General features: G+C 41.2%; 1 non-coding gene across 1 annotated transcript; it reads left to right on the forward strand.

Annotated features, from left to right (window-relative positions):
* The first annotated feature begins 352 nt into the window (after window positions 1–352).
* On the forward strand, window positions 353–458 carry LOC122033185. Its single transcript, XR_006126432.1, has one exon. It is a non-coding gene; the product is annotated as a small nucleolar RNA R71 (small nucleolar RNA).
* Window positions 459–13,778: the final 13,320 nt, after the last annotated feature.

The following is a 13,778-nucleotide window of genomic DNA, read 5'->3' on the forward strand; positions in this document are numbered from 1 at the left end:
GTTCAAGGAATTGTGAAGTCAATCTCTCTATTTTAGCCTCTAACTCTCTAACCCCTTCATTCTGTGCCTTGATGACATTTTCTATATGGTTTTCAAAATTCTTAGGTTGTTACAACAAATCTTGTTTGACATTCACATTTGCATTCATGGCTTGCACTTCTAGAATTCTTGGGAAAGATGCTTTCAAATTTCATTTGACCACTCTTGGAGGTTCAATGTCACTTGATCAATTAAGTTATATACTTCGTTCAAACTTTTATTAATCAAAGAACCTCTTGTAGCTGAATCTAAAAATGTCTTATTTGAAAAAAAAATCCCTATATAGAATATATGCATAGTTATCCACTTTTCCAAATCATGATGAGGATAATGCCATAATAAACCCTTAAATCTATCTGATGTTTTAAATAGTGATTCTATATCTACTTGAGTAAAGCTTGTAATTCTATTCCTCATGTATGTCATCCTATTTGGAGGGAAAAAGTGATTCAGAAACCTTTGCTCTAGTTGTTCCCATCTTGTTATGCTTTGTTGAGGAGAGAATACAACCAAGTCCTTGCTTTATCTTTGATACTAAAAGGAAATACTAGCAAATGAATAGCATTCACAGAGACTCCTTCACAGTTCACCATATTGCAATATTCTTGAAATATCTCAAAGTATAAATAAGGGATTTCTGAATTTACTCCTCTAAATTGGTGACCTTGTATCATGGAAAATAATGTTGGATTTGTTGAAAGTTGTCAGCATCAATTTGAGGTAGTACAATAGGAGATCTTGCTCTTGCAAATATGGGGGTGAAAAATTTTCTCAAAGGCATGTTTCTCATGTCAATGCTCATTATATCTTGTAAAAAAAAAATTGATAGATTTTTAGAAATAATTAAAATCACCTACAAAACATATTAGAAAAATAAAAATGTAGAATTTAAACAAAAAGAAAGAAAAATACAGAATTAAAAATAAGAAGCAAAATGCAATATTTATGAGAAAAAGAAAAATGAAGAATTTATAGGAATATTAACAAAGGAAAGAAAAATTCTAGATAAACTAAATCGCTAGTTAACTAATGTTAATAAAAAATAGTCCTTGGCAATGACGCTAAAAACTTATTATCAAAACCATAAGTGCATAGTTAAATCATCAAGTAATAAAAATATCGATCCATAGGGACTATTGATTAAGCACTAGCTGATTTTGCAAAGTAGGTTATCTAGATAATCAAAGGTTGTGTGAAAACTTGAGAGCAAGAGATCAAGAGAGAGAGAGAGAGAGAGAGAGATTTGAGAAAGAGCTTAGAGCAGAGAAGAGAAAGGGAAGGCAAGTGGTCAAAGGGAGAAGTTGGAATTGGGGGGAACGATTCTAGGATTTCGATTTTACTATAATGCTAGTTGATGTCCTATGTTTTGTTCACATCCTTACCTCCATGTTTACGCACTTGTAGGAATTATATTCAAATTACTGGACCGAGCCTATGAGGGTTACACTGGAGTACTTACTCCACTTTTAATGCAATTAAGTAAAAAAGGTAATAAAAAAGTTCGGTTATAGGGATACCCCCTGTCACATGAGGGTTTCCCATGTTAGTTAGAGCCCTAGAGCCAATCATATGATGATTGTTGTATGGACTCGATGTATCATATTCTTATATACTTATAAAGGTGTTTCTTTATGGTTATTATACTTACTTGTATTGGTGCCAAATAACTAAGTATGATAGCGTCCTTGAGTAGAAGGTTCATATCTATATCAATCGATTGGTTGAATCGATAGTGAGATGATATAGAGAACACTACTCTTAATCATTCCTAGTCAAGTATTAACATTCAGGGACAATGTAAATGCGACGAGACTAGCATGTAGGTCAACTCGATGACTTGATCTCACAAGTCATGGATATAGAGATATCAAGTTGACACATGGGTATGCATTGGAGAATGTATACTGAATAATCTGCCATGAGAAAGTATCATGGATCATTATATGAGTGTCATATACTTTCTCATGTGACTATTAGTATGACTATCAGTCCTTGGACATGAAGTCACCATGGTTCCGTACATAAGGAGTTGCATACTTTGGCTTCGTCAAACGTCACCCGTAACTGGGTGGACTATAAAGGCGATTACTGGGTATGTAACAAATTATATGGAAGGATGTGAGTGATGAAGATGAGATCTATCTCTCCTACATGACAGAAGTGACATCATTATTCTTGATAGAGTGAGACCACTAAGTGCATGATCATGCCCAAATGAGTCAATATGAGATACTGAGCTCATTTGTTTGGAGTGTGTCTACTTGGAGTTCAAGATATAGATTGATTAGAGGATGACACGGTCTATGCCTCAATTTAATCAATCTAGATGTCAAGGATAGAAGAACATTATCATATTTTGTGAGGGTCACAATTAGTAGTCATAAGGTGATGTTGGATCCAACATTCTTGTAACTTGGGTAGTAATGATGTGTTGCTAGATACCGCTCATTACTTATGCTTCTAAATGGATTTAGGAGCATTGCCAACGTTACAAGAACCTATAGGATCACACATAAAGGACAATTAGATGGAGAATAGGTTCATATAATGAACCAAGAGGATTAGGTTCATATGATGAACCAAATTGGATTAAGAGTAATCCAAATTAAACTAATTGAGTTGGACTCAATTTGATTCATGTGTTAAATGAGACTAATTTAGACTTGGATTCATTAAGTCAATTTAATCCAATGAATATAGATTCATTAGATTAAATTGATATGAATCAAATGGTTGGATTTGATTAACCATGGGAGATAAGAGGTCAAGTTTGACTTGACTTAAGAGGGAAGATGAAGAGTCAAGTTTGACTTGATTTTAACTTGACCAAACGCCATGTCATTGTGACTTGGCATAGGGCCGACCAATGATGGTGTTACACATCATCAAGGCCACATCATTTGGTCAAGATTGACTTGACCAAATGCCACCTCATGAGGGAGACCAAGAGCCGTGACTCTTGGTATCCCATGGAGGTTTATAACCTCTCTATTGTGGCCGACCACTTGAATGTGTGAGTGATTGTGTTTGTGTGCTCATTCAAGAGATCTTCTTCTTCCTCTTCTCTTCCTCTCTTTTCTCCCTCTCTTCCTCCATTGTCGTGACCTTCTAAGGGTGCTAGTACACTCTTAGTTGTGTTTTTCTCCACCTATTATTCGTGTGGATACACATAGAGGGGTGTACGTTTGACACTCTCGAGATCCGGCAACCCTTCTGGACGAGCGGGATTTGCGAAGGGCTTCGCTTCAAATGTATAAACCCCTTTCTTGTAGATCTAGTGTAGATCTAGGATTAGGAAACATGTACATGAAAAAATTTTATATATTCGCACGGATCCGTGGCAAGACTTCGGAGTTTCCGCAACGCAAAAAGCGGTTTTTGCGGCCCCAAAGTCCCAACAGTGGTATCAGAGCCACGTGCGAAGCATGTACTTGTTTCGTTTTATATTTTTATGAAAAATATCAAATCTATAAGTTTCTGTAAAATTTCTATTTTTATGTATTTTATGAGTATTTTTCTCGTTGAGGCGAAGCAACAAGTGTTTGGACATTTGTAGGCTTCGACTACCGAGAAAAACCTTCCGAATTGGCAAGGTCTCGCCCAAATTATTTTTGGGGCAGCGGCTCAAGGTGCTGTTAGATCGTAAATGGACACTCGTGTGACTCATTTCGTGAGAAGGGGCGCTGCCCCTAACCCCGCAAGGGGCATTGTCTAGCGATCGCGCTCGAAAATTGCTAAACGGGACCGCCGGGAAGTTGTGACTCATAAAATCATAAAATTAGTAGTAAAATTATAGAAATTTATGGAAATTACATAATTTAGAATTATGTATAATTTTTGTGATGGTCATGGCCCAAGAACCCAATTTGATTGGACAAATGTGTTGTAATTCATAATATGGTCTGCGTGCCATTTTTGGATTGTGCGTGTTGTATATATTATGCGACCTGCGTGTCGTACCTCCCTCATTTTTATTTCCTATTGTAAATAGTTTTTAGAGTCGAATGTAACTCGAGTTTCATATTTGTAATGCACAAAAAAAATGGAGCGGTGGAAGGTCCACTCGAGAAGGAACGACGAGGAGGGTGCGAGCAACACATGGTGGTCAAAGGGAGGAGCTTGAAGAAGTTGTTGACCCTAGGTTGACCGTCCGATCTTCTCATTGGCTTGAGAAGATCGTAGTAGGGTCATGACCTAATCAAAATTTAATTAATTACTTGTGTATGTGATGCATGATAATGTAGAATAATTAATTAGTGCCTTGATGCGTATAAGATACGAATCCACGATTAGATTAGATCTTAATCAACTCAACTTGAAATGCCTACCAAGTTCTGATACCCATCACTACCTCGATCATTTGTTGTTGTTGAATCTGCCAAAGTAGAGCAACACATTTTATCTTGGTAGGGTGCGGAGGGACAATCTTGGTCCCGCCTATCAAAGTTAGATGAGTACAAACTTAATTGGAGTAAGTATAACTAGTTAACTCAATTGGATCGAGTATAACTATAGACATTTTTCCAACGGTTGGAAAATAGGACAAAGTCACATTTATATTAAATCTTGGGTGATTTAGCCAAAGCTAACTCAAGTTCTAATATAAATGAGGATATTAATCCTATAAACAAGAGTTGCATAGAGATGTAATTGATAATTAGTTATTTACCGATCATACTAAGTCTTGAGCGATTTAGCCAAAGCTAACTCAAGGCGTAGTATGATGTGGATCTTGTCCCGCATGAATTATAGCTCATTGGTTAGAATCTAGTAAGTGTGGTTTGACCACATCCATGGCTTGATTCTACAAAAGTTCTATAATTCAGTGGGAGCATCATTTAATTAAAGACCTAATTAAATGATTAGTGGAATATGATATTTATTTTCTGCATTTTTCTGTTGTAAATTGCCATGTCGACAAACACGAACACATTCTCTCTGCGTTCTGTCCTTGATAAGGACAAGCTCAATGGAGCTAATTTCCTGGACTGGTACAGGAATCTGAGAATCGTTCTCACACAAGAACGAAAACTGTATGTCCTGGAGCAACCCATTCCTGAGGCACCTTCTGCCACTGCCACGCGAGCTGACCGTGATGCTTATAAGAAGCATCAAGACGACACATTAGATGTGTCATGCCTCATGCTCGCAACTATGAACTCTGAGCTTCAGAAGCAACACGAGTTGAAGGGTGCTTATGATATGGTTGAACATCTTCGTCAACTATATCAAGGACAAGCGAGGCACGAGAGATTTGAGATCTCCAAGGCACTGTTTCAGTGCAAGATGCAAGATAGGACTCCCGTAGGACCCTATGTGCTCAAGATGATTGGGTACATAGAAAACTTACAGAGGTTGGGATTCCCACTTGGTCAAGAGCTGGCCACTGACTTGGTCTTGTAATCCTTGCCAAAGAGCTACAGTCAATTCGTCATGAACTACAACATGAACGAAATTGATAAGCCACTACCCGAGCTGCTTAGCATGTTGAGAACTGCTGAGCTCAACCTTAAGAAGGTTAAGCCCAACTCCATTTTGATGGTACAAAAGCATAAGGGCAAGGGTAAGCCTAAAGGCAAAGGAAAGTCCCAAGCCAAGGGCAAAGGTAAGACACTGAAACCTAAAGGAGGGGTTGCCAAGGATGCTACCTGCTTCCACTACGGTCAGACCGGGCACTGGAAGAGGAACTTCAAAGTTTACCTGGAAGATCTTAAGAAGAAGAGAAGTGAGACTTCTACTTCAGGTATATATGTTATAGAAGTTAATCTCTCTATTTCTTCATCATGGGTATTAGATACCGGATGTGCTTTTACATTTGTACTAATGTGCAGGTGTTAAGAAATAGCAGGGGATTGACGAAGGGCGAGGTGGACCTACGAGTAGGCAATGAAGCACGGGTTGCTGCTATTGCTGTAGGGACTTACTTTTTGTCTCTGCCCTCTGGGCTTGTATTAGAATTAGATGAATATTGTTATGTGCCTACTCTTACTAAGAACATAATTTCAGTTTCTTGTTTGAACAAGAAAGACTTTTCGTTTATCATAAAGAACAAATGTTGTTCCGTCTCTTTAAACGATATGTTCTATTGTAGTGCACCTCTGATGAACGGACTCTATAATCTAGACTTAGAGGACCCCATCTATAACATAAATACCAAAAGGTTCAAATCAAATGAAATGAACCAAACCTATCTCTGGCACTGTCGCTTAGGTCATAAAATGACAAACGCTTATCCCAGCTCCATAAAGATGGTTTGCTGGACTCATTTGATTTTGAATCATATGAGACATGCGAGTCATGCCTACTGGGCAAGATGACCAAGAATCCCTTTAGTGGACACAACGAGAGAGCGACTGACTTGTTAGGACTTATACATAGTGATGTATGTGACCCTTTCAATATCGCTGTCAGAGGTGGTTATAGGTATTTCATTACATTTACTGATCACTTCAGTAGATATGGTTATGTGTATTTGATGACACATAAGTCTAAATCCTTTGAAAAGTTCAAAGCATTCAAGAATGAAGTACAAAACCAGCTTGACAAAAGTATTAAGATACTTCGATCAGATCGAGGTGGTGAATACCTTAATCATGAGTTTCGTGACTATCTAGCTGAGTGTGAGATTCTATCCCAACTCACTCCTCTTGAAATACCACAGTGGAATGGTGCATCTGAAAGGAGGAATCATACCCTATTAGATATGGTACGGTCTATGATGAGTCACACAGATCTTCCTATATTTATTTGGGGCCATGCTCTAGACACAGTAGCCTTCATACTTTACCGTGTTCCATCCAAGGCTGTGATAAAGACCCCATATAGGATATGGACTGGGAGAGATGTCCAGGTATCTTTTATGAGGATTTGGGGTTGTGAGGCTTACGTTCGACGTCAAGTCTCGGACAAACTGGGACCCAAATCCGATAAGTGCTATTTTATTGGATATCCCAAGGAAACGAAGGGATATTACTTCTACATTCCCAGTCAACACAAGGTAGTTGTGGCTAAGACTGGGGTATTTCTAGAAAGGGACTTTGTTTCTAGAAAACTAGTGGGAGTACGTTCAATCTTGAAGAAGTTCAAGATATGGACCATAGCACTGAAGCCTTGATGGAAGTTGAACTGGAACCACAAAGTGTTGTGGATGATGAGATTGTTCCACAAGGAGTTGAGGAACAACAACCAGTTCAAGTAGACATACCTCTTCACAGGTCTGATAGGGTACGTCGTCAGCCTGAGAGATACTCATTTCTCTTGTCTGACCATGATGACATTATGCTCGTTATGGAACAACAACGTTATGCTCGTTCCTAGCATTGCAGATCCTATAGAGCTCTATTGTGACAACAATGGAGCAATTGCACAGGCTAAGGAACCTCGCTCACACCAGCGGACCAAACACATATTACGGCGTTTGCATCTCATTCGAGAGATCATCGATAGAGGAGATGTGAAGATTTGTAGATTACCCACAGAGGCTAACGTCGTTGATCCCTTGACCAAGGCTTTGGCATAGAGAAAGCATGATGGTCACACTAGGTCATTGGGTATTAGACTCTACACTGATTGACACTAGTGCTAGTGGGAGATTGTTAGTTAGAGCCCTAGAGCCAATCATATGATGATTGTTATATGGACTCGATGTATCATATTCTTATATACTTATAAAGGCATTTCTTTATGGTTATTATACTTGTATTGGTGCCAAATAACTAAGTATGATAGTGTCCTTGAGTAGAAGGTTCATATCTATATTAATCGATTGGTTGAATCGATAGTGAGATGATATAGAGAACACTACTCTTAATCATTCCTAGTCAAGTATTAACATTCAGGGATAATATTAATGCGACGAGACTAGCATGTAGGTCAACTCAATGACTTGATCTCACAAGTCATGGATATAGAGATATCAAGTTGACACATGGATATACATTGGAGAATGTATACTAAATAACCCGCCATGAGAAAGTATCATGGATCGTTATATGAGTGTCATATACTTTCTCATGTGATTATTAGTATGACTATCAGTCCTTGGACCTGAAGTCACCATGATTCCCTACATAAGGAGTTACATACTTTGGCTTCGTCAAACGTCACCCGTAACTGGGTGGACTATAAATGCGATTACTGGGTATGTAAAAAATTATGCGGAGGGATGTGAGTGATGTAGATGAGATCTATCCCTCCTATATGACAGAAGTGACATTATTATTCTTGATAGAGTGAGACCACTAAGTGCATGACCATGCCCAAATGAGTCAATATGAGATACTGAGGTCATTTGTTTAGAGTGAATCTACTTGGAGTTCAAGTTATAGATTGATTAGAGGATGACACGGTCTATACCTCAATTTAATCAATCTAGATGTCAAGGATAGAAGGACATTATCATATATTGTGAGGGTTACAATTAGTAGTCACAAGGTGATGCTGGATCTCAACATTTTTGTAACTTGGGTAGTAATGATGTGTTGCTAGATACTGCTCATTACTTATGCTTCTAAATGAGTTTAGGAGCATTGCCAATGTTACAAGAATCTATAGGGTCACACACAAAGGGCAATTAGATGGAGAATAAGTTCATATGATGAACCAAGAGGATTAGGTTCATATGATGAACCAAATTGGATTAAGAGTAATCCAAATTAACTAATTGAGTTGGACTCAATTTGATTCATGTGTTAAATGAGTTTAATTTAGACTTGGATTCATTAAGTCAATTTAATCCAATGAATATAGATTCATTAGATTAAATTGATATGAATCAAATGGTTGGATTTGATCAACCATGGGAGATAAGAGGTCAAGTTTGACTTAACTTAAGAAGGAAGAAGAAGAGTCAATTTTGACTTGATTTTGACTTGACCAAATGCCATGTCATTGTGACTTGGCATAGGGCCGACCAATGATGGTGTTACACATCATCAAGGCCACATCATTTAGTCAAGATTGACTTGACCTAATGCAACCTCATGAGTGAGACCAAGAGCCATGACTCTTGGTATCCCATGGAGGTTTATAACCTCTCTATTGTGGCCGGCCACTTGAATGTGTGAGTGATTGCATTTGTGTGCTCATTCAAGAGGTCTTCTTCTTCCTCTTCTCTTCCTCTCTTCTCTCCCTCTCTTCCTCCATTGCCGCGACCTTCTAAGGGTGCTAGCACACTCTTAGTTGTGTTTTTCTCCACCTATTGTTCGTGTGGATACACATAGAGGAGTGTACGTTTGACACTCTCGAGATCTGGCAACCCTTCTGGACGAGCGGGATTTGCGAAGGGTTTCGCTTCAAAGGTATAAACTCCTTTCTTGTAGATCTAGTGTAGATCTAGGATTAGGAAACATGTACATGAAAAAATTTTATATCTTCGCACGGATCCGTGGCAAGACTTCGGGGTTTCTGCAACGCAAAAATTGAATTTTATGGCCCGAAAGTCCCAACATCCCAGTCATACAGTCTAGATTTCATAAGTCACTTCCTATCATTAAATTGGAAATAATATAGTAAACTCTAATTAGCGTATTTACATCAATTTCAATGTTATTAAGTAAAGAGGTAACATAAAAAATTCTATTAAATAAATACCTCCAATCATATGAGGGTCCTGTGGTCATACAGTCTAGATTACACAATTTACTTCATAACACTAAATTAGAAAAATCTCATTAACCTCTAATTAGTAATCCTCAGGTAGTAAATTGACCTCCTTTTAAGAGGATCATTCTAGAAAGTCCATTAAAAGGGATACCCTCTATCATAGGGTCTCACGGTCATACAATCTAGAGCTTTTCCTCTATAAGGTGACCAGTCCACCACAATTCATCACATTCACATACATACATATTTAATCAAACAAGAACAAGGCATAAACATATCATAGAATAAGGAAATGATCAAATACATAGTTTACACATCAATATCACATCACAATTAATCCTTACATCCTAGAATTCAGAAAATTTACTTTAATTTATAGAAAAGAAAATAAAACTAAGATACAAAGAAAATAGAAATCTACAACTTAATACATAAGATAGAGAGGAAAGAATGCTTATCAATATAATGTCAGTATTCTCAGATGAAATTTTTGCTCCAGAGGTGGACGGATCATCAAGAAGGATGAAGATAGTTTCTCTAGGATTTCCCCTAGAGGAAAAACCCCTCCCCAAGGAAAGGGACAGAGCCCCCTGGTGCAAGATGAGTTAAGCAAGGGTTTGCTTGACCCGTTTATACCTCCTTCAAACTTTTCAGATTTGCCACATTTATTGGGTGCTGTAAAAATTAGTTTTCATCCCTTAGACCCAGTTTTCTAACTTGTAGAGCTTGAAAGTATCTAACTATTGGTAGGTCACACGATTTGTAGTTTAAACTGAGTTGAAAGTTATAGTCATTCAAATATTGGTCTATAGTTTTCTAGATCTACCTGAATTTATAGGGTTCCACCAAAATGAGTCTTTCACCCCTTAGACCTAGTTTTCTTAGTTTGTACTCTAAACCAAACTTGTAGATATTGAAATTATCTAACTTTTGATTGGTCTCATGACTCATGGACCCAATCGTGCAAAAAGTTATGGTTATTTTATTTTTGATCCGTAGTGTAGTACAGATATGACATGGCCGTGCATCTAACATGGCCATGCCTAAAAAGATATGGTCGTTCATCAAAAAGACATGGTCGTGCCCAAAAGGCATGACTAAACCATGATTCTCTCGGGAAAAACTACAGTTTTAACATGTTTTGGAGACTCTAAACTCTATTTTAACTCTATTTTCTATCAAATTTCATCTATAGGAATACGCACATGCCAAAGAACATGACTAGAGTATCATCCTTTATTAAAACTCCAATTTAATAGTATTTTTAAAGACTTTTTATTCATGTATGGTTTGTGTATTTGACTCGATGACGAGGCATGACTAGCCCTTGTTAAGCCTTTTTTTGCTCCATTCTTCGTCTTTCTTGGTTGTAGGAGCACACTCACATGCCAGAGCATATCCCTTGCTCCAACTTCATATTCTAAAGAATTTATGCTCTATTTTTCTCTGAAAATATGTTCTATCAATGAAAATAAGAAAAGAGTAATTCTCCAAACTAAAGGAGTAGAAGTAATAAAATCACATAGAAATAGCGTGTTCAAATGTAAATTGATCCGGTGGTAAGAATCCGGAACCCCATAACGAGGGGTCAACACCACGGGGAGGTCAAAGGGCCCAGTGGCCCGTCGGAGAAGGATGAGCCGACCGGATTTAGAAGAAAGGGACATCTGGTAGTAAAAGGCACCGTGGTAGGGACCAGGGTTCCGACGCTCAATGAAACAGTACATAATAACCGAGCGGAGGGACGGGCCGCCCGGCCGACTCAGGGAGTTAAGGCCGTTCGGACGACGTTCTTCGCCCGGTCGGCCGGACGGACGTCCCGGCTGGGCGGTGGGTAAAGGAAGGGAACACCCTCTGACAACCGTCAAGTCGTATGGCTACGCCATACCCCTAGTCTGGCAACGGGGTGTCCTGTTGTCCCATCGAAGACATGCTCGGACTGTAGCAGTATGGTGTCAGGTAAGCTCTCTGACAAGTACATACCGAGGTATGGGTTGCTGACACGTCTGCACCTCGGTGAACGTGCATAAGTTCTCTCCTCGCTCTATATATAGAGCCTCTTACTTCGCCGCAGGTACGCAAAAAATCATCTCTGGAGCCACCTTTTGCATTATTTGCTTGCCTGACTTGAGCGTCGGAGGGTCGACGCCGGGAACCCTTCCCGGCCCGACTTCTGTGCAGGTTCGCCGGAGATTCGTGCGACTAGACGGAGGCCTACGTCCTCGACTAGGAGCGCGCCACGTGCCTAGCGTCCTTTGGTTCGGTGATTCGGACAGGATCAATTTGGCGCCGTCTGTGGGAACGCTCCTGCGTCCGATCGGAAACAATGGACGAGGCTGGACGACAACACGTGGTGACGCTTTCGAACGAGGAACTCGATGCTCTGATCGAGACAAGGGCCGCTAAGCTCGTGGAGCAAAAACAGAAAGCCGCATCCGAGCGGCCGGAGCAACAAGCAACATCAGCATCTGGTGGCCGAACGGAAGCACCACCTGCCACCGTCGCATTTCATCGGGCTCTGTTCCGCACCCCTGAAGCCTTACCAACTCACAGAGATAAGGGGTCATCTTCGGAGGAAATGCCTCGACGAGACGACAGGAAGGGGAAAGCCCCCCGAGCGGACGCGTCGCCCGAGCGGATCAATCACCAATTTTCAGAGGCCATTCTACGAGACCCTCTGCCCAAGCACTACACGCCCCCGACGATCGGCGAGTATAATGGGACAACCGACCCGGATGATCACCTGGGTAAGTTTGATAACACGGCAACCCTCCATCAATACACAGATGGAGTAAAGTGCCGAGTTTTTCTCACCACTCTCTCGGGATCGGCTCATCACAAGCTTCAAGGACTTCCGAACGGCCTTCCTCCACCACTTCGCCAGCAGTCGGCGTTATCAAAAAACAAGCGTAAGTCTGTTCGCCATCAAGCAAGAGGCCCGGGAATCACTTCGAGCTTACATCCAGCGATTCAACCAAGTGGCGATGGACATTCCAACGGCCACTTCGGAAACCATGATGAATGCCTTCACACAAGGCCTAGTGGATGGAGATTTCTTCCGATCGCTCATCCGAAAGCCGCCCCGGGATTACGATCACATGCTATATCGGGAAAAAAGAAACTCTCGCCGAGCGGCCTCCTCCAGCCGAGCGGAAACAGCACGCCGCTCATCAGCCGCCTAGAGGACCAAGGGCTGAAGCAATCCGATCTTCCCATGTCCGGTCCCATGTGCAGGAGGTAGCCGCCGCCCGGCCCAAACCGAAGAAGAGGTGGACCCCGATGTTCTGCTCCTTCCACCGGACGGATACGCACAACACAAGGGATTGTCGAAGTCTTCCCTTCGTGGCTCATCCTGTGCCACGGAATGCTGGACGGCGATCTCCCTCAGTCGATCGGCGACAGAGAATTCAGGAAGCCGATCGGACGCGAGTTGATAGGCCACGACAACAGACTCCCGATCGGCATTGCTCTCCCAGGCGAGAGAATCACCGAGCGTCCAGAGAACGGTCCCGACCATCCGCTCGGGAAGAGGAAAATAATAGCAACACTTCTCGAGGCGAGATCAATGTCATCGCTGGCGAACGAGACCCAATCGTAGAAGGCGGACCGAGGCGTGGAAACCTCGTCGGAAAGTAGCCGCATGCCCGGTCGAAAGAGATTTCGGCCGGGGAAAGGAGTTGAAGTGCCTCACGACGACGCTCTGCTCATCAATGCGGTAATAGCCAACTACACTATTCACCGTGTATTTGTTGACACAGGGAGCTCAGTCAACATCATATTCAAGAGGGTGTTCGATCAGCTGCAAATTGATCGAGCCGAGTTGCTACCTATGACGACTCCGCTCTACGGGTTCACGGGTAACGAAGTTCAGCCGGTCGGCCAGATCTGGCTGGCTACCTCGCTGGGAGAAGAGCTGCTCAGGAGGACGAGAACAACAAACTTCGTGGTGGTTGACTCTCCCTCGTCCTACAACGTCATTTTGGGACGACCGGCACTCAGCGAATTCCGGGCGGTCGTCTCAACTTTTCATCAGAAGATCAAATTCCCCGTGGAGGACCATGTGGGAGAAGTACGAGGAGACCAGCTAGCAGCTCGGTGATGTTACATCGAGATGGTCCGAGCAGAGGCCAATTCTG

Source organism: Zingiber officinale, chromosome 11A, assembly GCF_018446385.1.
Source record: "Zingiber officinale cultivar Zhangliang chromosome 11A, Zo_v1.1, whole genome shotgun sequence".
In the NCBI taxonomy this organism is placed as follows: Eukaryota; Viridiplantae; Streptophyta; class Magnoliopsida; order Zingiberales; family Zingiberaceae; genus Zingiber; species Zingiber officinale.